At 45.5% G+C, this 23,911-nt stretch overlaps 9 non-coding genes across 9 annotated transcripts; all 9 read right to left on the bottom strand.

Moving 5' to 3' along the window:
• Positions 1-971: 971 nt before the first annotated feature.
• Positions 972-1,162, bottom strand: LOC130347732 (U2 spliceosomal RNA). Its single transcript, XR_008885608.1, has one exon. It is a non-coding gene; the product is annotated as a U2 spliceosomal RNA (small nuclear RNA).
• Positions 1,163-3,231: 2,069 nt separating this feature from the next.
• LOC130347731 (U2 spliceosomal RNA) lies at positions 3,232-3,422 on the bottom strand. Its single transcript, XR_008885607.1, has one exon. It is a non-coding gene; the product is annotated as a U2 spliceosomal RNA (small nuclear RNA).
• Positions 3,423-5,518: 2,096 nt separating this feature from the next.
• Positions 5,519-5,710, bottom strand: LOC130347734 (U2 spliceosomal RNA). Its single transcript, XR_008885610.1, has one exon. It is a non-coding gene; the product is annotated as a U2 spliceosomal RNA (small nuclear RNA).
• Positions 5,711-7,809: 2,099 nt separating this feature from the next.
• On the bottom strand, positions 7,810-8,000 carry LOC130347728 (U2 spliceosomal RNA). The gene has a single exon (XR_008885605.1). It is a non-coding gene; the product is annotated as a U2 spliceosomal RNA (small nuclear RNA).
• A 2,081-nt stretch (positions 8,001-10,081) lies between these two features.
• LOC130347727 (U2 spliceosomal RNA) lies at positions 10,082-10,272 on the bottom strand. Its single transcript, XR_008885604.1, has one exon. It is a non-coding gene; the product is annotated as a U2 spliceosomal RNA (small nuclear RNA).
• Positions 10,273-12,359: 2,087 nt separating this feature from the next.
• Positions 12,360-12,550, bottom strand: LOC130347726 (U2 spliceosomal RNA). The gene has a single exon (XR_008885603.1). It is a non-coding gene; the product is annotated as a U2 spliceosomal RNA (small nuclear RNA).
• Positions 12,551-14,641: 2,091 nt separating this feature from the next.
• On the bottom strand, positions 14,642-14,832 carry LOC130347725 (U2 spliceosomal RNA). Its single transcript, XR_008885602.1, has one exon. It is a non-coding gene; the product is annotated as a U2 spliceosomal RNA (small nuclear RNA).
• Positions 14,833-20,380: 5,548 nt separating this feature from the next.
• On the bottom strand, positions 20,381-20,571 carry LOC130347724 (U2 spliceosomal RNA). The gene has a single exon (XR_008885601.1). It is a non-coding gene; the product is annotated as a U2 spliceosomal RNA (small nuclear RNA).
• A 2,085-nt stretch (positions 20,572-22,656) lies between these two features.
• On the bottom strand, positions 22,657-22,847 carry LOC130347792 (U2 spliceosomal RNA). The gene has a single exon (XR_008885662.1). It is a non-coding gene; the product is annotated as a U2 spliceosomal RNA (small nuclear RNA).
• Between the last annotated feature and the right edge of the window lie 1,064 nt (positions 22,848-23,911).

The following is a 23,911-nucleotide window of genomic DNA, read 5'->3' as shown; positions in this document are numbered from 1 at the left end:
CACTGGGGGATAATTTTCTAAGGATTTATACTGATTTTTCCTGTCTGAATTTGTCGCACAGAAAGTTGCAGGCCAAATATGTGTGACATTTCTGCGACTTTAGCTTCTAGAGCATTTTTACAACATTATACATAGGTGCTGAATACATAAAAAGCGACTGTTCAGCGACAGACAAGTCGCATCGGCTGAAAGTAGGCCAGAATGTCAGTCCATGTTGGAGCAGGTTTAGATACAGTCTAAAGCATAGATCTCAAAGTCTGTGCACAGAATTTAGCAAGGGCCTCGCACCTTCTGATGCATCAGGTAGGTGCACTATAGCATAGCCTAACCCTCTGTACTTTGGTCTATATTGATGCGGGACATAGACAGCCAGCTGATGACCAATCCATTAGTGCAATGGATGGCTGGAAGCATTTGTCTTTGCCTTTGCAATACCACAGAAGCAATGCATGGTCAATGTACAGCAATGACACACCTGTGTGAACAGCCAGGAGACCCCCCCATGTTATGTTACATAGTTACATAGTTAGTACGGTCGAAAAAAGACATATGTCCATCAAGTTCAACCAGGGAATTAAGGGGTAGGGGTGTGGCGCGATATTGGGGAAGGGATGAGATTTTATATTTCTTCATAAGCATTAATCTTATTTTGTCAATTAGGAACATTCAGCACCCACCCGCTATCAAGGCAGCTGCCTATCATGTCATGCCCTACCTGCACAGGTGTGCTGGCTACTCAAATGATCCAATTAAGGAGGCCATTTAGTCAGCAGCAGCAGAAGTCCTGTGCCTGGACGCTCCAACAGCGGCCAGACACAAGCAGAAGCAGCAGAAGCAGCAGCAGCACCACCTTTTGTTTTTTGGCTGCAGCAGCAGCAGCAGCAGCAGCAAGGCCCACAGGGCTGGCTAGCTGGCTAGCCAGCAAGCAGGTAGCAATGAAAGTAGGAATCTTTCTTTTTAACCCTGTAAGGGGGTGGTGCACTGTACCCGAAGATACTGCCATATCGGGTCAATGCATAGGGCGACGGAAGCAAGCTTCGAAATCGGCCCCCGTTCTCAAAAATCCATTTAATATATGGTCCCCAGATAGGGGACGTATCAGATATTAAACTGATAAGAACAGATACTACACTTGATCTTAGCCAAAAGGCCGAGAAGCGATAACCGTGAAAGGGGCGGGCCCAACAAGGTCCCCTTCATGGGCACTATCACTGCTTGCTGTCAGGGAGGCTGCCAGACAATTTTCCATGCACACTCTGGGCTGGGGGGCAGTCAACCACCAGTACACACAGCAGAACCTAAACCCATACCATTATTGCTAAGCAGCAAGACAGGGGCCCATTGCACTCCCACGGGGCCTTTTTAAATGCAATCCATAACCCGGATTTGCCAGGAACCCTTCTTACTCCTCCTACTTGCATGTGACACTGGGCTTAGGATCTGCATAGGAAACACACACACAAGCACACACCTACCTTTGTTGCCTGCAGATGCCTCCTTGGCTGTCCCCAAACGGTATCAAACCAACACCCACGGGAAGCTGTAAGCATAGAGGACATGCCTGCACCCCATTGGACTTACCTGTGTGGGTTAAATCCGGGTTATTTGACAACCTATGGCGGTGATGGTTCTGCTCAGGCAGAGCAGTGCTGATGCTCCTCATAAAGCTGTCGCTGCTGTGAAGGTTCTAGGTGACATCACAATCCCTATGGTTACATACACGACAAAGCTGGGTTGTTGTTTACACTCTGCAAGGCCTGTGGAAGTGAGTGACATCATAGCACTGTAGTTCTGAGGGTTCTAGATGGATGCAACAATCTCCTGTTGCTTCTATGAAGGCCATAATAGACGACATCACCAAACAGCTCCATAGTCACATACACAGCAAAGGAGAGATGTTGTTTACACCTAGTGATGTCAGTGGTATTGAGTGACATCACAGCACAGTGCTAAGGCTCCTGGGCCTGGACACAGCAGCGGCTGCAATATCTCAACGGAGAATACGTTTATATATATGTGTGTGTGTGCGCGTATATATATATATATATATATATATATATATATATATATATATATATTTCTCCGCCGAAATCACTTTTAAACCCATTTCCACCTTTTTTTCCCTTCTCTTCCTCTTACTTTTTTTTCACGTTTTTTTACGTTTTTCTCCTTTTCGCCTCTTTTCTGGGCGTATTATTCTTCTTTTTCTTCTTTTTTTTCGTCTAATGCATACCCCATCAGTGCAGCAATGCTTATTCAATACCGCCAGCAGATGGAGACACTGGGGGATAATTTTCTAAGGATTTATACTGATTTTTCCTGTCTGAATTTGTCGCACAGAAAGTTGCAGGCCAAATATGTGTGACATTTCTGCGACTTTAGCTTCTAGAGCATTTTTACAACATTATACATAGGTGCTGAATACATAAAAAGCGACTGTTCAGCGACAGACAAGTCGCATCGGCTGAAAGTAGGCCAGAATGTCAGTCCATGTTGGAGCAGGTTTAGATACAGTCTAAAGCATAGAATTTAGCAAGGGCCTCGCACCTTCTGATGCATCAGGTAGGTGCACTATAGCATAGCCTAACCCTCTGTACTTTGGTCTATATTGATGCGGGACATAGACAGCCAGCTGATGACCAATCCATTAGTGCAATGGATGGCTGGAAGCATTTGTCTTTGCCTTTGCAATACCACAGAAGCAATGCATGGTCAATGTACAGCAATGACACACCTGTGTGAACAGCCAGGAGACCCCCCCATGTTATGTTACATAGTTACATAGTTAGTACGGTCGAAAAAAGACATATGTCCATCAAGTTCAACCAGGGAATTAAGGGGGTAGGGGTGTGGCGCGATATTGGGGAAGGGATGAGATTTTATATTTCTTCATAAGCATTAATCTTATTTTGTCAATTAGGAACATTCAGCACCCACCCGCTATCAAGGCAGCTGCCTATCATGTCATGCCCTACCTGCACAGGTGTGCTGGCTACTCAAATGATCCAATTAAGGAGGCCATTTAGTCAGCAGCAGCAGAAGTCCTGTGCCTGGACGCTCCAACAGCGGCCAGACACAAGCAGAAGCAGCAGAAGCAGCAGCAGCACCACCTTTTGTTTTTTGGCTGCAGCAGCAGCAGCAGCAGCAGCAAGGCCCACAGGGCTGGCTAGCTGGCTAGCCAGCAAGCAGGTAGCAATGAAAGTAGGAATCTTTCTTTTTAACCCTGTAAGGGGGTGGTGCACTGTACCCGAAGATACTGCCATATCGGGTCAATGCATAGGGCGACGGAAGCAAGCTTCGAAATCGGCCCCCGTTCTCAAAAATCCATTTAATATATGGTCCCCAGATAGGGGACGTATCAGATATTAAACTGATAAGAACAGATACTACACTTGATCTTAGCCAAAAGGCCGAGAAGCGATAACCGTGAAAGGGGCGGGCCCAACAAGGTCCCCTTCATGGGCACTATCACTGCTTGCTGTCAGGGAGGCTGCCAGACAATTTTCCATGCACACTCTGGGCTGGGGGGCAGTCAACCACCAGTACACACAGCAGAACCTAAACCCATACCATTATTGCTAAGCAGCAAGACAGGGGCCCATTGCACTCCCACGGGGCCTTTTTAAATGCAATCCATAACCCGGATTTGCCAGGAACCCTTCTTACTCCTCCTACTTGCATGTGACACTGGGCTTAGGATCTGCATAGGAAACACACACACAAGCACACACCTACCTTTGTTGCCTGCAGATGCCTCCTTGGCTGTCCCCAAACGGTATCAAACCAACACCCCACGGGAAGCTGTAAGCATAGAGGACATGCCTGCACCCCATTGGACTTACCTGTGTGGGTTAAATCCGGGTTATTTGACAACCTATGGCGGTGATGGTTCTGCTCAGGCAGAGCAGTGCTGATGCTCCTCATAAAGCTGTCGCTGCTGTGAAGGTTCTAGGTGACATCACAATCCCTATGGTTACATACACGACAAAGCTGGGTTGTTGTTGTTTACACTCTGCAAGGCCTGTGGAAGTGAGTGACATCATAGCACTGTAGTTCTGAGGGTTCTAGATGGATGCAACAATCTCCTGTTGCTTCTATGAAGGCCATAATAGACGACATCACCAAACAGCTCCATAGTCACATACACAGCAAAGGAGAGATGTTGTTTACACCTAGTGATGTCAGTGGTATTGAGTGACATCACAGCACAGTGCTAAGGCTCCTGGGCCTGGACACAGCAGCGGCTGCAATATCTCAACGGAGAATACGTTTATATATATGTGTGTGTGTGCGCGTATATATATATATATATATATATATATATATATATATATATATATATTTCTCCGCCGAAATCACTTTTAAACCCATTTCCACCTTTTTTTCCCTTCTCTTCCTCTTACTTTTTTTTCACGTTTTTTTACGTTTTTCTCCTTTTCGCCTCTTTTCTGGGCGTATTATTCTTCTTTTTCTTCTTTTTTTTCGTCTAATGCATACCCCATCAGTGCAGCAATGCTTATTCAATACCGCCAGCAGATGGAGACACTGGGGGATAATTTTCTAAGGATTTATACTGATTTTTCCTGTCTGAATTTGTCGCACAGAAAGTTGCAGGCCAAATATGTGTGACATTTCTGCGACTTTAGCTTCTAGAGCATTTTTACAACATTATACATAGGTGCTGAATACATAAAAAGCGACTGTTCAGCGACAGACAAGTCGCATCGGCTGAAAGTAGGCCAGAATGTCAGTCCATGTTGGAGCAGGTTTAGATACAGTCTAAAGCATAGATCTCAAAGTCTGTGCACAGAATTTAGCAAGGGCCTCGCACCTTCTGATGCATCAGGTAGGTGCACTATAGCATAGCCTAACCCTCTGTACTTTGGTCTATATTGATGCGGGACATAGACAGCCAGCTGATGACCAATCCATTAGTGCAATGGATGGCTGGAAGCATTTGTCTTTGCCTTTGCAATACCACAGAAGCAATGCATGGTCAATGTACAGCAATGACACACCTGTGTGAACAGCCAGGAGACCCCCCCCATGTTATGTTACATAGTTACATAGTTAGTACGGTCGAAAAAAGACATATGTCCATCAAGTTCAACCAGGGAATTAAGGGGTAGGGGTGTGGCGCGATATTGGGGAAGGGATGAGATTTTATATTTCTTCATAAGCATTAATCTTATTTTGTCAATTAGGAACATTCAGCACCCACCCGCTATCAAGGCAGCTGCCTATCATGTCATGCCCTACCTGCACAGGTGTGCTGGCTACTCAAATGATCCAATTAAGGAGGCCATTTAGTCAGCAGCAGCAGAAGTCCTGTGCCTGGACGCTCCAACAGCGGCCAGACACAAGCAGAAGCAGCAGAAGCAGCAGCAGCACCACCTTTTGTTTTTTGGCTGCAGCAGCAGCAGCAGCAGCAGCAGCAAGGCCCACAGGGCTGGCTAGCTGGCTAGCCAGCAAGCAGGTAGCAATGAAAGTAGGAATCTTTCTTTTTAACCCTGTAAGGGGGTGGTGCACTGTACCCGAAGATACTGCCATATCGGGTCAATGCATAGGGCGACGGAAGCAAGCTTCGAAATCGGCCCCCGTTCTCAAAAATCCATTTAATATATGGTCCCCCAGATAGGGGACGTATCAGATATTAAACTGATAAGAACAGATACTACACTTGATCTTAGCCAAAAGGCCGAGAAGCGATAACCGTGAAAGGGGCGGGCCCAACAAGGTCCCCTTCATGGGCACTATCACTGCTTGCTGTCAGGGAGGCTGCCAGACAATTTTCCATGCACACTCTGGGCTGGGGGGCAGTCAACCACCAGTACACACAGCAGAACCTAAACCCATACCATTATTGCTAAGCAGCAAGACAGGGGCCCATTGCACTCCCACGGGGCCTTTTTAAATGCAATCCATAACCCGGATTTGCCAGGAACCCTTCTTACTCCTCCTACTTGCATGTGACACTGGGCTTAGGATCTGCATAGGAAACACACACACAAGCACACACCTACCTTTGTTGCCTGCAGATGCCTCCTTGGCTGTCCCCAAACGGTATCAAACCAACACCCACGGGAAGCTGTAAGCATAGAGGACATGCCTGCACCCCATTGGACTTACCTGTGTGGGTTAAATCCGGGTTATTTGACAACCTATGGCGGTGATGGTTCTGCTCAGGCAGAGCAGTGCTGATGCTCCTCATAAAGCTGTCGCTGCTGTGAAGGTTCTAGGTGACATCACAATCCCTATGGTTACATACACGACAAAGCTGGGTTGTTGTTGTTTACACTCTGCAAGGCCTGTGGAAGTGAGTGACATCATAGCACTGTAGTTCTGAGGGTTCTAGATGGATGCAACAATCTCCTGTTGCTTCTATGAAGGCCATAATAGACGACATCACCAAACAGCTCCATAGTCACATACACAGCAAAGGAGAGATGTTGTTTACACCTAGTGATGTCAGTGGTATTGAGTGACATCACAGCACAGTGCTAAGGCTCCTGGGCCTGGACACAGCAGCGGCTGCAATATCTCAACGGAGAATACGTTTATATATATGTGTGTGTGTGCGCGTATATATATATATATATATATATATATATATATATATATATATATATATATATATTTCTCCGCCGAAATCACTTTTAAACCCATTTCCACCTTTTTTTCCCTTCTCTTCCTCTTACTTTTTTTTCACGTTTTTTTACGTTTTTCTCCTTTTCGCCTCTTTTCTGGGCGTATTATTCTTCTTTTTCTTCTTTTTTTTCGTCTAATGCATACCCCATCAGTGCAGCAATGCTTATTCAATACCGCCAGCAGATGGAGACACTGGGGGATAATTTTCTAAGGATTTATACTGATTTTTCCTGTCTGAATTTGTCGCACAGAAAGTTGCAGGCCAAATATGTGTGACATTTCTGCGACTTTAGCTTCTAGAGCATTTTTACAACATTATACATAGGTGCTGAATACATAAAAAGCGACTGTTCAGCGACAGACAAGTCGCATCGGCTGAAAGTAGGCCAGAATGTCAGTCCATGTTGGAGCAGGTTTAGATACAGTCTAAAGCATAGATCTCAAAGTCTGTGCACAGAATTTAGCAAGGGCCTCGCACCTTCTGATGCATCAGGTAGGTGCACTATAGCATAGCCTAACCCTCTGTACTTTGGTCTATATTGATGCGGGACATAGACAGCCAGCTGATGACCAATCCATTAGTGCAATGGATGGCTGGAAGCATTTGTCTTTGCCTTTGCAATACCACAGAAGCAATGCATGGTCAATGTACAGCAATGACACACCTGTGTGAACAGCCAGGAGACCCCCCCATGTTATGTTACATAGTTACATAGTTAGTACGGTCGAAAAAAGACATATGTCCATCAAGTTCAACCAGGGAATTAAGGGGTAGGGGTGTGGCGCGATATTGGGGAAGGGATGAGATTTTATATTTCTTCATAAGCATTAATCTTATTTTGTCAATTAGGAACATTCAGCACCCACCCGCTATCAAGGCAGCTGCCTATCATGTCATGCCCTACCTGCACAGGTGTGCTGGCTACTCAAATGATCCAATTAAGGAGGCCATTTAGTCAGCAGCAGCAGAAGTCCTGTGCCTGGACGCTCCAACAGCGGCCAGACACAAGCAGAAGCAGCAGAAGCAGCAGCAGCACCACCTTTTGTTTTTTGGCTGCAGCAGCAGCAGCAGCAGCAGCAAGGCCCACAGGGCTGGCTAGCTGGCTAGCCAGCAAGCAGGTAGCAATGAAAGTAGGAATCTTTCTTTTTAACCCTGTAAGGGGGTGGTGCACTGTACCCGAAGATACTGCCATATCGGGTCAATGCATAGGGCGACGGAAGCAAGCTTCGAAATCGGCCCCCGTTCTCAAAAATCCATTTAATATATGGTCCCCAGATAGGGGACGTATCAGATATTAAACTGATAAGAACAGATACTACACTTGATCTTAGCCAAAAGGCCGAGAAGCGATAACCGTGAAAGGGGCGGGCCCAACAAGGTCCCCTTCATGGGCACTATCACTGCTTGCTGTCAGGGAGGCTGCCAGACAATTTTCCATGCACACTCTGGGCTGGGGGGCAGTCAACCACCAGTACACACAGCAGAACCTAAACCCATACCATTATTGCTAAGCAGCAAGACAGGGGCCCATTGCACTCCCACGGGGCCTTTTTAAATGCAATCCATAACCCGGATTTGCCAGGAACCCTTCTTACTCCTCCTACTTGCATGTGACACTGGGCTTAGGATCTGCATAGGAAACACACACACAAGCACACACCTACCTTTGTTGCCTGCAGATGCCTCCTTGGCTGTCCCCAAACGGTATCAAACCAACACCCACGGGAAGCTGTAAGCATAGAGGACATGCCTGCACCCCATTGGACTTACCTGTGTGGGTTAAATCCGGGTTATTTGACAACCTATGGCGGTGATGGTTCTGCTCAGGCAGAGCAGTGCTGATGCTCCTCATAAAGCTGTCGCTGCTGTGAAGGTTCTAGGTGACATCACAATCCCTATGGTTACATACACGACAAAGCTGGGTTGTTGTTGTTTACACTCTGCAAGGCCTGTGGAAGTGAGTGACATCATAGCACTGTAGTTCTGAGGGTTCTAGATGGATGCAACAATCTCCTGTTGCTTCTATGAAGGCCATAATAGACGACATCACCAAACAGCTCCATAGTCACATACACAGCAAAGGAGAGATGTTGTTTACACCTAGTGATGTCAGTGGTATTGAGTGACATCACAGCACAGTGCTAAGGCTCCTGGGCCTGGACACAGCAGCGGCTGCAATATCTCAACGGAGAATACGTTTATATATATGTGTGTGTGTGCGCGTATATATATATATATATATATATATATATATATATATTTCTCCGCCGAAATCACTTTTAAACCCATTTCCACCTTTTTTTCCCTTCTCTTCCTCTTACTTTTTTTTCACGTTTTTTTACGTTTTTCTCCTTTTCGCCTCTTTTCTGGGCGTATTATTCTTCTTTTTCTTCTTTTTTTTCGTCTAATGCATACCCCATCAGTGCAGCAATGCTTATTCAATACCGCCAGCAGATGGAGACACTGGGGGATAATTTTCTAAGGATTTATACTGATTTTTCCTGTCTGAATTTGTCGCACAGAAAGTTGCAGGCCAAATATGTGTGACATTTCTGCGACTTTAGCTTCTAGAGCATTTTTACAACATTATACATAGGTGCTGAATACATAAAAAGCGACTGTTCAGCGACAGACAAGTCGCATCGGCTGAAAGTAGGCCAGAATGTCAGTCCATGTTGGAGCAGGTTTAGATACAGTCTAAAGCATAGATCTCAAAGTCTGTGCACAGAATTTAGCAAGGGCCTCGCACCTTCTGATGCATCAGGTAGGTGCACTATAGCATAGCCTAACCCTCTGTACTTTGGTCTATATTGATGCGGGACATAGACAGCCAGCTGATGACCAATCCATTAGTGCAATGGATGGCTGGAAGCATTTGTCTTTGCCTTTGCAATACCACAGAAGCAATGCATGGTCAATGTACAGCAATGACACACCTGTGTGAACAGCCAGGAGACCCCCCCATGTTATGTTACATAGTTACATAGTTAGTACGGTCGAAAAAAGACATATGTCCATCAAGTTCAACCAGGGAATTAAGGGGTAGGGGTGTGGCGCGATATTGGGGAAGGGATGAGATTTTATATTTCTTCATAAGCATTAATCTTATTTTGTCAATTAGGAACATTCAGCACCCACCCGCTATCAAGGCAGCTGCCTATCATGTCATGCCCTACCTGCACAGGTGTGCTGGCTACTCAAATGATCCAATTAAGGAGGCCATTTAGTCAGCAGCAGCAGAAGTCCTGTGCCTGGACGCTCCAACAGCGGCCAGACACAAGCAGAAGCAGCAGAAGCAGCAGCAGCACCACCTTTTGTTTTTTGGCTGCAGCAGCAGCAGCAGCAGCAGCAAGGCCCACAGGGCTGGCTAGCTGGCTAGCCAGCAAGCAGGTAGCAATGAAAGTAGGAATCTTTCTTTTTAACCCTGTAAGGGGGTGGTGCACTGTACCCGAAGATACTGCCATATCGGGTCAATGCATAGGGCGACGGAAGCAAGCTTCGAAATCGGCCCCCGTTCTCAAAAATCCATTTAATATATGGTCCCCAGATAGGGGACGTATCAGATATTAAACTGATAAGAACAGATACTACACTTGATCTTAGCCAAAAGGCCGAGAAGCGATAACCGTGAAAGGGGCGGGCCCAACAAGGTCCCCTTCATGGGCACTATCACTGCTTGCTGTCAGGGAGGCTGCCAGACAATTTTCCATGCACACTCTGGGCTGGGGGGCAGTCAACCACCAGTACACACAGCAGAACCTAAACCCATACCATTATTGCTAAGCAGCAAGACAGGGGCCCATTGCACTCCCACGGGGCCTTTTTAAATGCAATCCATAACCCGGATTTGCCAGGAACCCTTCTTACTCCTCCTACTTGCATGTGACACTGGGCTTAGGATCTGCATAGGAAACACACACACAAGCACACACCTACCTTTGTTGCCTGCAGATGCCTCCTTGGCTGTCCCCAAACGGTATCAAACCAACACCCACGGGAAGCTGTAAGCATAGAGGACATGCCTGCACCCCATTGGACTTACCTGTGTGGGTTAAATCCGGGTTATTTGACAACCTATGGCGGTGATGGTTCTGCTCAGGCAGAGCAGTGCTGATGCTCCTCATAAAGCTGTCGCTGCTGTGAAGGTTCTAGGTGACATCACAATCCCTATGGTTACATACACGACAAAGCTGGGTTGTTGTTGTTTACACTCTGCAAGGCCTGTGGAAGTGAGTGACATCATAGCACTGTAGTTCTGAGGGTTCTAGATGGATGCAACAATCTCCTGTTGCTTCTATGAAGGCCATAATAGACGACATCACCAAACAGCTCCATAGTCACATACACAGCAAAGGAGAGATGTTGTTTACACCTAGTGATGTCAGTGGTATTGAGTGACATCACAGCACAGTGCTAAGGCTCCTGGGCCTGGACACAGCAGCGGCTGCAATATCTCAACGGAGAATACGTTTATATATATGTGTGTGTGTGCGCGTATATATATATATATATATATATATATATATATATATATATATTTCTCCGCCGAAATCACTTTTAAACCCATTTCCACCTTTTTTTCCCTTCTCTTCCTCTTACTTTTTTTTCACGTTTTTTTACGTTTTTCTCCTTTTCGCCTCTTTTCTGGGCGTATTATTCTTCTTTTTCTTCTTTTTTTTCGTCTAATGCATACCCCATCAGTGCAGCAATGCTTATTCAATACCGCCAGCAGATGGAGACACTGGGGGATAATTTTCTAAGGATTTATACTGATTTTTCCTGTCTGAATTTGTCGCACAGAAAGTTGCAGGCCAAATATGTGTGACATTTCTGCGACTTTAGCTTCTAGAGCATTTTTACAACATTATACATAGGTGCTGAATACATAAAAAGCGACTGTTCAGCGACAGACAAGTCGCATCGGCTGAAAGTAGGCCAGAATGTCAGTCCATGTTGGAGCAGGTTTAGATACAGTCTAAAGCATAGATCTCAAAGTCTGTGCACAGAATTTAGCAAGGGCCTCGCACCTTCTGATGCATCAGGTAGGTGCACTATAGCATAGCCTAACCCTCTGTACTTTGGTCTATATTGATGCGGGACATAGACAGCCAGCTGATGACCAATCCATTAGTGCAATGGATGGCTGGAAGCATTTGTCTTTGCCTTTGCAATACCACAGAAGCAATGCATGGTCAATGTACAGCAATGACACACCTGTGTGAACAGCCAGGAGACCCCCCCATGTTATGTTACATAGTTACATAGTTAGTACGGTCGAAAAAAGACATATGTCCATCAAGTTCAACCAGGGAATTAAGGGGTAGGGGTGTGGCGCGATATTGGGGAAGGGATGAGATTTTATATTTCTTCATAAGCATTAATCTTATTTTGTCAATTAGGAACATTCAGCACCCACCCGCTATCAAGGCAGCTGCCTATCATGTCATGCCCTACCTGCACAGGTGTGCTGGCTACTCAAATGATCCAATTAAGGAGGCCATTTAGTCAGCAGCAGCAGAAGTCCTGTGCCTGGACGCTCCAACAGCGGCCAGACACAAGCAGAAGCAGCAGAAGCAGCAGCAGCACCACCTTTTGTTTTTTGGCTGCAGCAGCAGCAGCAGCAGCAGCAAGGCCCACAGGGCTGGCTAGCTGGCTAGCCAGCAAGCAGGTAGCAATGAAAGTAGGAATCTTTCTTTTTAACCCTGTAAGGGGGTGGTGCACTGTACCCGAAGATACTGCCATATCGGGTCAATGCATAGGGCGACGGAAGCAAGCTTCGAAATCGGCCCCCGTTCTCAAAAATCCATTTAATATATGGTCCCCAGATAGGGGACGTATCAGATATTAAACTGATAAGAACAGATACTACACTTGATCTTAGCCAAAAGGCCGAGAAGCGATAACCGTGAAAGGGGCGGGCCCAACAAGGTCCCCTTCATGGGCACTATCACTGCTTGCTGTCAGGGAGGCTGCCAGACAATTTTCCATGCACACTCTGGGCTGGGGGGCAGTCAACCACCAGTACACACAGCAGAACCTAAACCCATACCATTATTGCTAAGCAGCAAGACAGGGGCCCATTGCACTCCCACGGGGCCTTTTTAAATGCAATCCATAACCCGGATTTGCCAGGAACCCTTCTTACTCCTCCTACTTGCATGTGACACTGGGCTTAGGATCTGCATAGGAAACACACACACAAGCACACACCTACCTTTGTTGCCTGCAGATGCCTCCTTGGCTGTCCCCAAACGGTATCAAACCAACACCCACGGGAAGCTGTAAGCATAGAGGACATGCCTGCACCCCATTGGACTTACCTGTGTGGGTTAAATCCGGGTTATTTGACAACCTATGGCGGTGATGGTTCTGCTCAGGCAGAGCAGTGCTGATGCTCCTCATAAAGCTGTCGCTGCTGTGAAGGTTCTAGGTGACATCACAATCCCTATGGTTACATACACGACAAAGCTGGGTTGTTGTTGTTTACACTCTGCAAGGCCTGTGGAAGTGAGTGACATCATAGCACTGTAGTTCTGAGGGTTCTAGATGGATGCAACAATCTCCTGTTGCTTCTATGAAGGCCATAATAGACGACATCACCAAACAGCTCCATAGTCACATACACAGCAAAGGAGAGATGTTGTTTACACCTAGTGATGTCAGTGGTATTGAGTGACATCACAGCACAGTGCTAAGGCTCCTGGGCCTGGACACAGCAGCGGCTGCAATATCTCAACGGAGAATACGTTTATATATATGTGTGTGTGTGCGCGTATATATATATATATATATATATATATATATATATATATATATATATTTCTCCGCCGAAATCACTTTTAAACCCATTTCCACCTTTTTTTCCCTTCTCTTCCTCTTACTTTTTTTTCACGTTTTTTTACGTTTTTCTCCTTTTCGCCTCTTTTCTGGGCGTATTATTCTTCTTTTTCTTCTTTTTTTTCGTCTAATGCATACCCCATCAGTGCAGCAATGCTTATTCAATACCGCCAGCAGATGGAGACACTGGGGGATAATTTTCTAAGGATTTATACTGATTTTTCCTGTCTGAATTTGTCGCACAGAAAGTTGCAGGCCAAATATGTGTGACATTTCTGCGACTTTAGCTTCTAGAGCATTTTTACAACATTATACATAGGTGCTGAATACATAAAAAGCGACTGTTCAGCGACAGACAAGTCGCATCGGCTGAAAGTAGGCCAGAATGTCAGTCCATGTTGGAGCAGGTTTAGATACAGTCTAAAGCATAGATCTCAAAGTCTGTGCACAGAATTTAGCAAGGGCCTCGCACCTTCTGATGCATCAGGTAGGTGCACTATAGCATAGCCTAACCCTCTGTACTTTGGTCTATATTGATGCGGGACATAGACAGCCAGCTGATGACCAATCCATTAGTGCAATGGATGGCTGGAAGCATTTGTCTTTGCCTTTGCAATACCACAGAAGCAATGCATGGTCAATGTACAGCAATGACACACCTGTGTGAACAGCCAGGAGACCCCCCCATGTTATGTTACATAGTTACATAGTTAGTACGGTCGAAAAAAGACATATGTCCATCAAGTTCAACCAGGGAATTAAGGGGTAGGGGTGTGGCGCGATATTGGGGAAGGGATGAGATTTTATATTTCTTCATAAGCATTAATCTTATTTTGTCAATTAGGAACATTCAGCACCCACCCGCTATCAAGGCAGCTGCCTATCATGTCATGCCCTACCTGCACAGGTGTGCTGGCTACTCAAATGATCCAATTAAGGAGGCCATTTAGTCAGCAGCAGCAGAAGTCCTGTGCCTGGACGCTCCAACAGCGGCCAGACACAAGCAGAAGCAGCAGAAGCAGCAGCAGCACCACCTTTTGTTTTTTGGCTGCAGCAGCAGCAGCAGCAGCAGCAAGGCCCACAGGGCTGGCTAGCTGGCTAGCCAGCAAGCAGGTAGCAATGAAAGTAGGAATCTTTCTTTTTAACCCTGTAAGGGGGTGGTGCACTGTACCCGAAGATACTGCCATATCGGGTCAATGCATAGGGCGACGGAAGCAAGCTTCGAAATCGGCCCCCGTTCTCAAAAATCCATTTAATATATGGTCCCCAGATAGGGGACGTATCAGATATTAAACTGATAAGAACAGATACTACACTTGATCTTAGCCAAAAGGCCGAGAAGCGATAACCGTGAAAGGGGCGGGCCCAACAAGGTCCCCTTCATGGGCACTATCACTGCTTGCTGTCAGGGAGGCTGCCAGACAATTTTCCATGCACACTCTGGGCTGGGGGGCAGTCAACCACCAGTACACACAGCAGAACCTAAACCCATACCATTATTGCTAAGCAGCAAGACAGGGGCCCATTGCACTCCCACGGGGCCTTTTTAAATGCAATCCATAACCCGGATTTGCCAGGAACCCTTCTTACTCCTCCTACTTGCATGTGACACTGGGCTTAGGATCTGCATAGGAAACACACACACAAGCACACACCTACCTTTGTTGCCTGCAGATGCCTCCTTGGCTGTCCCCAAACGGTATCAAACCAACACCCACGGGAAGCTGTAAGCATAGAGGACATGCCTGCACCCCATTGGACTTACCTGTGTGGGTTAAATCCGGGTTATTTGACAACCTATGGCGGTGATGGTTCTGCTCAGGCAGAGCAGTGCTGATGCTCCTGGAGAGGACCCAGCAGTCATGGTACATATTGGCACCAATGACAAAGTAAGAGGTAGGTGGAGTGTCCTTAAAAATGATTTCAGGGACTTAGGCCGCAAGCTTAAGGCAAGGACCTCCAAGGTAGTATTTTCTGAAATACTACCAGTACCACGAGCCACACCAGAGAGGCAGCGGGAGATCAGGGAGGTAAACAAGTGGCTCAGAAGCTGGTGTAGGAAGGAAGGGTTTGGGTTCATGGAGAACTGGGCTGACTTCGCTGTCGGTTACCGGCTCTACCGTAGGGACGGGCTGCACCTCAATGGGGAGGGTGCAGCTTTGCTTGGGGAGAAGATGGCTAGAAGGGTGGAGGAGTGTTTAAACTAGGGACTTGGGGGGAGGGAACCTACAGCAAAGAGGGGGAAGATAGTGTAGATAGAGAGGTGGGAATTATAAATGTACCTGGGGGTGGACCGGAGGGAGGGGTTAGAATAGTTAATAGGAATAGGCTTCATAGGAAAATAAAACTTACACCCTTGAATCCCATTAACCCCAATAACATAAAGGATGGAAATGTAAAGTGTATGTTCACAAATGCCAGAAGCCTAGCAAATAAAATGGGGGAGCTTGAGGCCTTGATACTGGAGGAACATATTGATATAGTTGGGGTCACTGAGACATGGCTGGACTCCTCGCATGACTGGGCTGTCAATCTGCAGGGGTTTACATTGTTTCGCAAGGATAGAATGAACAGAAAAGGTGGTGGAGTCTGTCTGTATGTAAGAAGTGGTATGAAAGTCAGTGTGAACGATGCCATAGTGTGTGATGATTTTGAGGAGGTGGAATCACTGTGGGTAGAATTACAAAAGGAGGGAAATACTGAAAAAATAATATTTGGGGTAATCTACAGACCCCCTAATATCACTGAAGAGATAGATGTTCGGCTTCATAAACAAATAGAGAGGGCCGCCCGGGCAGGTACAGTGGTAATAATGGGAGATTTTAACTATCCAGATATAGATTGGGGTCCGGGGTTGGCTAAAACTACAAAGGGGCGACAATTCCTAAATTTATTGCAGGATAATTTTATGGGCCAGTTTGTGGAGGACCCAACAAGAAGTGATGCCTTGTTGGATCTGATCATTTCCAACAACGCAGAGCTGATTGGTAATGTAACTGTGCGGGAAAACCTTGGTAATAGCGACCACAATATAGTTACTTTTGACTTAAAATGTAGAAAACAAAGACAGGCGGGGAAGGCAAAAACATATAACTTTAAAAAGGCAAACTTCCCTGGGCTGAGGGCTGCACTACAGGACATAGACTGGGGGGAGGTGTTCTCAAATACTGATACAGAAGGTAAATGGGACATCTTTAAATCAACTCTAAATAACTATACATCTAAATATATACCAAAGGGGAACAAATATAAACGATTAAAATTAAATCCTACATGGCTGACACATGATGTTAAAAGAGCAATAAACAACAAAAAAATTGCCTTCAAAAAATACAAATCTGATGGGTCAGCGATAACATTTAAACAGTACAAAGAGCTTAATAAAATCTGTAAAAATGTAATAAAAACAGCAAAAATTCAAAATGAGAGACAGGTGGCCAAAGAAAGCAAAACTAATCCTAAATATTTTTTTAGATATATAAATGCAAAAAAAAAAAGGACAGAGCATGTAGGACCCCTTAATAATGATAATGGGGAGGTTGTCACAGGCGATCAAGAGAAGGCGGAGCTACTGAATGGGTTCTTTAGTTCTGTATATACTAGGGAAAAAGGAGCTGACATTGGCCAGGTCAGTGCTGGTAACACATCATGTAATGTACTGAACTGGCTTAATGTAGAGATGGTACAAGGTAAGTTAAGTGATATAAATGTAAGCAAATCCCCAGGGCCGGATGGACTACACCCAAGAGTTCTTAGAGAGGTAAGTTCAGTAATATCTGTACCCCTGTTCATGATATTTAGAGATTCTATGGTGTCTGGTATTGTGCCAAGGGACTGGCGCAAGGCTAATGTGGTACCAATCTTCAAGAAGGGCTCTAGGTCTTCCCCAGGAAACTATAGACCGGTAAGTTTAACGTGCATTGTGGGTAAATTGTTTGAAGGACTTATAAGGGATTACATACAGGAATACATAGGGGATAATTGTATTATAAGTGATAGCCAGCATGGGTTTACTAAGGATAGAAGTTGTCAAACCAATCTAATTTGCTTTTATGAAGAGGTGAGTAGAAGCCTTGACAGAGGAATGGCTGTGGATATAGTGTTTCTGGATTTTGCCAAAGCATTTGATACTGTCCCTCACAGACATCTGACAGGTAAGTTAAGGTCCTTGGGCTTGGAAACTTTAGTTTGTAACTGGATTGAACACTGGCTCATGGATCGTACCCAGAGAGTGGTGGTCAATGATTCGTACTCTGATTGGTCCCCGGTTATTAGTGGTGTACCCCAAGGTTCAGTACTGGGCCCGCTGTTGTTTAATTTATTTATCAATGATATAGAGGATGGTATTAACAGCTCTGTTTCTATCTTTGCAGATGACACCAAGCTTTGTAGCACGGTACAGTCTATAGAGGATGTGCATAAGTTACAAGATGACTTGGATAGACTAAGTGTCTGGGCATCCACTTGGCAAATGAGGTTCAATGTGGATAAATGTAAAGTTATGCATCTGGGTACTAATAACCTGCATGCATCGTATGTCTTAGGGGGGATTAAACTGGCAGAGTCACTGGTAGAGAAGGATCTGGGTGTACTTGTAGATCACAGACTACAGAATAGCATGCAATGTCAGGCTGCTGCTTCCAAAGCCTGCAGGATATTGTCATGTATAAAAAGAGGCATGGACTCAAGGGACAGGGACATAATACACCCCCTTTATAAAGCATTGGTACGGCTTCACCTGGAATATGCTGTTCAGTTTTGGGCACCTGTCCATAAAAGGGACACTGCGGAGTTGGAAAGGGTGCAGAGACGCGCGACTAAACTAATATGGGGCATGGAACATCTTAGCTATGAGGAGCGATTAAAGGAGTTACAATTGTTTAGTCTTGAGAAGAGACGTTTAAGGGGGGATATGATAAACGTATATAAGTATATTAATGGCCCATACAAAAAATATGGAGAAAAACTGTTCCAGGTTAAACCCCCCCAAAGGACGAGGGGACACTCCCTCCGTCTGGAGAAGAAAAAGTTTAGTCTCAAGGGGCGACACGCCTTCTTTACCGTGAGGACTGTGAATTTATGGAACGGTCTACCTCAGGAACTGGTCACAGTAGGAACAATTAACAGCTTTAAAACAGGATTAGATACATTTATGGAACAAAATAACATTAATGCTTATGAAGAAATATAAAATCCCATCCCTTCCCCAATATCGCGCCACACCCCTACCCCTTAATTCCCTGGTTGAACTTGATGGACATATGTCTTTTTTCGACCGTACTAACTATGTAACTATATATATAAAGCTGTCGCTGCTGTGAAGGTTCTAGGTGACATCACAATCCCTATGGTTACATACACGACAAAGCTGGGTTGTTGTTGTTTACACTCTGCAAGGCCTGTGGAAGTGAGTGACATCATAGCACTGTAGTTCTGAGGGTTCTAGATGGATGCAACAATCTCCTGTTGCTTCTATGAAGGCCATAATAGACGACATCACCAAACAGCTCCATAGTCACATACACAGCAAAGGAGAGATGTTGTTTACACCTAGTGATGTCAGTGGTATTGAGTGACATCACAGCACAGTGCTAAGGCTCCTGGGCCTGGACACAGCAGCGGCTGCAATATCTCAACGGAGAATACGTTTATATATATGTGTGTGTGTGCGCGTATATATATATATATATATATATATATATATATATATATATATATATATTTCTCCGCCGAAATCACTTTTAAACCCATTTCCACCTTTTTTTCCCTTCTCTTCCTCTTACTTTTTTTTCACGTTTTTTTACGTTTTTCTCCTTTTCGCCTCTTTTCTGGGCGTATTATTCTTCTTTTTCTTCTTTTTTTTCGTCTAATGCATACCCCATCAGTGCAGCAATGCTTATTCAATACCGCCAGCAGATGGAGACACTGGGGGATAATTTTCTAAGGATTTATACTGATTTTTCCTGTCTGAATTTGTCGCACAGAAAGTTGCAGGCCAAATATGTGTGACATTTCTGCGACTTTAGCTTCTAGAGCATTTTTACAACATTATACATAGGTGCTGAATACATAAAAAGCGACTGTTCAGCGACAGACAAGTCGCATCGGCTGAAAGTAGGCCAGAATGTCAGTCCATGTTGGAGCAGGTTTAGATACAGTCTAAAGCATAGATCTCAAAGTCTGTGCACAGAATTTAGCAAGGGCCTCGCACCTTCTGATGCATCAGGTAGGTGCACTATAGCATAGCCTAACCCTCTGTACTTTGGTCTATATTGATGCGGGACATAGACAGCCAGCTGATGACCAATCCATTAGTGCAATGGATGGCTGGAAGCATTTGTCTTTGCCTTTGCAATACCACAGAAGCAATGCATGGTCAATGTACAGCAATGACACACCTGTGTGAACAGCCAGGAGACCCCCCCATGTTATGTTACATAGTTACATAGTTAGTACGGTCGAAAAAAGACATATGTCCATCAAGTTCAACCAGGGAATTAAGGGGTAGGGGTGTGGCGCGATATTGGGGAAGGGATGAGATTTTATATTTCTTCATAAGCATTAATCTTATTTTGTCAATTAGGAACATTCAGCACCCACCCGCTATCAAGGCAGCTGCCTATCATGTCATGCCCTACCTGCACAGGTGTGCTGGCTACTCAAATGATCCAATTAAGGAGGCCATTTAGTCAGCAGCAGCAGAAGTCCTGTGCCTGGACGCTCCAACAGCGGCCAGACACAAGCAGAAGCAGCAGAAGCAGCAGCAGCACCACCTTTTGTTTTTTGGCTGCAGCAGCAGCAGCAGCAGCAGCAAGGCCCACAGGGCTGGCTAGCTGGCTAGCCAGCAAGCAGGTAGCAATGAAAGTAGGAATCTTTCTTTTTAACCCTGTAAGGGGGTGGTGCACTGTACCCGAAGATACTGCCATATCGGGTCAATGCATAGGGCGACGGAAGCAAGCTTCGAAATCGGCCCCCGTTCTCAAAAATCCATTTAATATATGGTCCCCAGATAGGGGACGTATCAGATATTAAACTGATAAGAACAGATACTACACTTGATCTTAGCCAAAAGGCCGAGAAGCGATAACCGTGAAAGGGGCGGGCCCAACAAGGTCCCCTTCATGGGCACTATCACTGCTTGCTGTCAGGGAGGCTGCCAGACAATTTTCCATGCACACTCTGGGCTGGGGGGCAGTCAACCACCAGTACACACAGCAGAACCTAAACCCATACCATTATTGCTAAGCAGCAAGACAGGGGCCCATTGCACTCCCACGGGGCCTTTTTAAATGCAATCCATAACCCGGATTTGCCAGGAACCCTTCTTACTCCTCCTACTTGCATGTGACACTGGGCTTAGGATCTGCATAGGAAACACACACACAAGCACACACCTACCTTTGTTGCCTGCAGATGCCTCCTTGGCTGTCCCCAAACGGTATCAAACCAACACCCACGGGAAGCTGTAAGCATAGAGGACATGCCTGCACCCCATTGGACTTACCTGTGTGGGTTAAATCCGGGTTATTTGACAACCTATGGCGGTGATGGTTCTGCTCAGGCAGAGCAGTGCTGATGCTCCTCATAAAGCTGTCGCTGCTGTGAAGGTTCTAGGTGACATCACAATCCCTATGGTTACATACACGACAAAGCTGGGTTGTTGTTGTTTACACTCTGCAAGGCCTGTGGAAGTGAGTGACATCATAGCACTGTAGTTCTGAGGGTTCTAGATGGATGCAACAATCTCCTGTTGCTTCTATGAAGGCCATAATAGACGACATCACCAAACAGCTCCATAGTCACATACACAGCAAAGGAGAGATGTTGTTTACACCTAGTGATGTCAGTGGTATTGAGTGACATCACAGCACAGTGCTAAGGCTCCTGGGCCTGGACACAGCAGCGGCTGCAATATCTCAACGGAGAATACGTTTATATATATGTGTGTGTGTGCGCGTATATATATATATATATATATATATATATATATATATATATTTCTCCGCCGAAATCACTTTTAAACCCATTTCCACCTTTTTTTCCCTTCTCTTCCTCTTACTTTTTTTTCACGTTTTTTTACGTTTTTCTCCTTTTCGCCTCTTTTCTGGGCGTATTATTCTTCTTTTTCTTCTTTTTTTTCGTCTAATGCATACCCCATCAGTGCAGCAATGCTTATTCAATACCGCCAGCAGATGGAGACACTGGGGGATAATTTTCTAAGGATTTATACTGATTTTTCCTGTCTGAATTTGTCGCACAGAAAGTTGCAGGCCAAATATGTGTGACATTTCTGCGACTTTAGCTTCTAGAGCATTTTTACAACATTATACATAGGTGCTGAATACATAAAAAGCGACTGTTCAGCGACAGACAAGTCGCATCGGCTGAAAGTAGGCCAGAATGTCAGTCCATGTTGGAGCAGGTTTAGATACAGTCTAAAGCATAGATCTCAAAGTCTGTGCACAGAATTTAGCAAGGGCCTCGCACCTTCTGATGCATCAGGTAGGTGCACTATAGCATAGCCTAACCCTCTGTACTTTGGTCTATATTGATGCGGGACATAGACAGCCAGCTGATGACCAATCCATTAGTGCAATGGATGGCTGGAAGCATTTGTCTTTGCCTTTGCAATACCACAGAAGCAATGCATGGTCAATGTACAGCAATGACACACCTGTGTGAACAGCCAGGAGACCCCCCCATGTTATGTTACATAGTTACATAGTTAGTACGGTCGAAAAAAGACATATGTCCATCAAGTTCAACCAGGGAATTAAGGGGTAGGGGTGTGGCGCGATATTGGGGAAGGGATGAGATTTTATATTTCTTCATAAGCATTAATCTTATTTTGTCAATTAGGAACATTCAGCACCCACCCGCTATCAAGGCAGCTGCCTATCATGTCATGCCCTACCTGCACAGGTGTGCTGGCTACTCAAATGATCCAATTAAGGAGGCCATTTAGTCAGCAGCAGCAGAAGTCCTGTGCCTGGACGCTCCAACAGCGGCCAGACACAAGCAGAAGCAGCAGAAGCAGCAGCAGCACCACCTTTTGTTTTTTGGCTGCAGCAGCAGCAGCAGCAGCAGCAAGGCCCACAGGGCTGGCTAGCTGGCTAGCCAGCAAGCAGGTAGCAATGAAAGTAGGAATCTTTCTTTTTAACCCTGTAAGGGGGTGGTGCACTGTACCCGAAGATACTGCCATATCGGGTCAATGCATAGGGCGACGGAAGCAAGCTTCGAAATCGGCCCCCGTTCTCAAAAATCCATTTAATATATGGTCCCCAGATAGGGGACGTATCAGATATTAAACTGATAAGAACAGATACTACACTTGATCTTAGCCAAAAGGCCGAGAAGCGATAACCGTGAAAGGGGCGGGCCCAACAAGGTCCCCTTCATGGGCACTATCACTGCTTGCTGTCAGGGAGGCTGCCAGACAATTTTCCATGCACACTCTGGGCTGGGGGGCAGTCAACCACCAGTACACACAGCAGAACCTAAACCCATACCATTATTGCTAAGCAGCAAGACAGGGGCCCATTGCACTCCCACGGGGCCTTTTTAAATGCAATCCATAACCCGGATTTGCCAGGAACCCTTCTTACTCCTCCTACTTGCATGTGACACTGGGCTTAGGATCTGCATAGGAAACACACACACAAGCACACACCTACCTTTGTTGCCTGCAGATGCCTCCTTGGCTGTCCCCAAACGGTATCAAACCAACACCCACGGGAAGCTGTAAGCATAGAGGACATGCCTGCACCCCATTGGACTTACCTGTGTGGGTTAAATCCGGGTTATTTGACAACCTATGGCGGTGATGGTTCTGCTCAGGCAGAGCAGTGCTGATGCTCCTCATAAAGCTGTCGCTGCTGTGAAGGTTCTAGGTGACATCACAATCCCTATGGTTACATACACGACAAAGCTGGGTTGTTGTTGTTTACACTCTGCAAGGCCTGTGGAAGTGAGTGACATCATAGCACTGTAGTTCTGAGGGTTCTAGATGGATGCAACAATCTCCTGTTGCTTCTATGAAGGCCATAATAGACGACATCACCAAACAGCTCCATAGTCACATACACAGCAAAGGAGAGATGTTGTTTACACCTAGTGATGTCAGTGGTATTGAGTGACATCACAGCACAGTGCTAAGGCTCCTGGGCCTGGACACAGCAGCGGCTGCAATATCTCAACGGAGAATACGTTTATATATATGTGTGTGTGTGCGCGTATATATATATATATATATATATATATATATATATATATATTTCTCCGCCGAAATCACTTTTAAACCCATTTCCACCTTTTTTTCCCTTCTCTTCCTCTTACTTTTTTTTCACGTTTTTTTACGTTTTTCTCCTTTTCGCCTCTTTTCTGGGCGTATTATTCTTCTTTTTCTTCTTTTTTTTCGTCTAATGC

Source organism: Hyla sarda, unplaced genomic scaffold (genome assembly GCF_029499605.1).
Source record: "Hyla sarda isolate aHylSar1 unplaced genomic scaffold, aHylSar1.hap1 scaffold_850, whole genome shotgun sequence".
Lineage (NCBI taxonomy): Eukaryota > Metazoa > Chordata > Amphibia > Anura > Hylidae > Hyla > Hyla sarda.
This window is presented reverse-complemented; position numbering and strand designations above follow the sequence as displayed.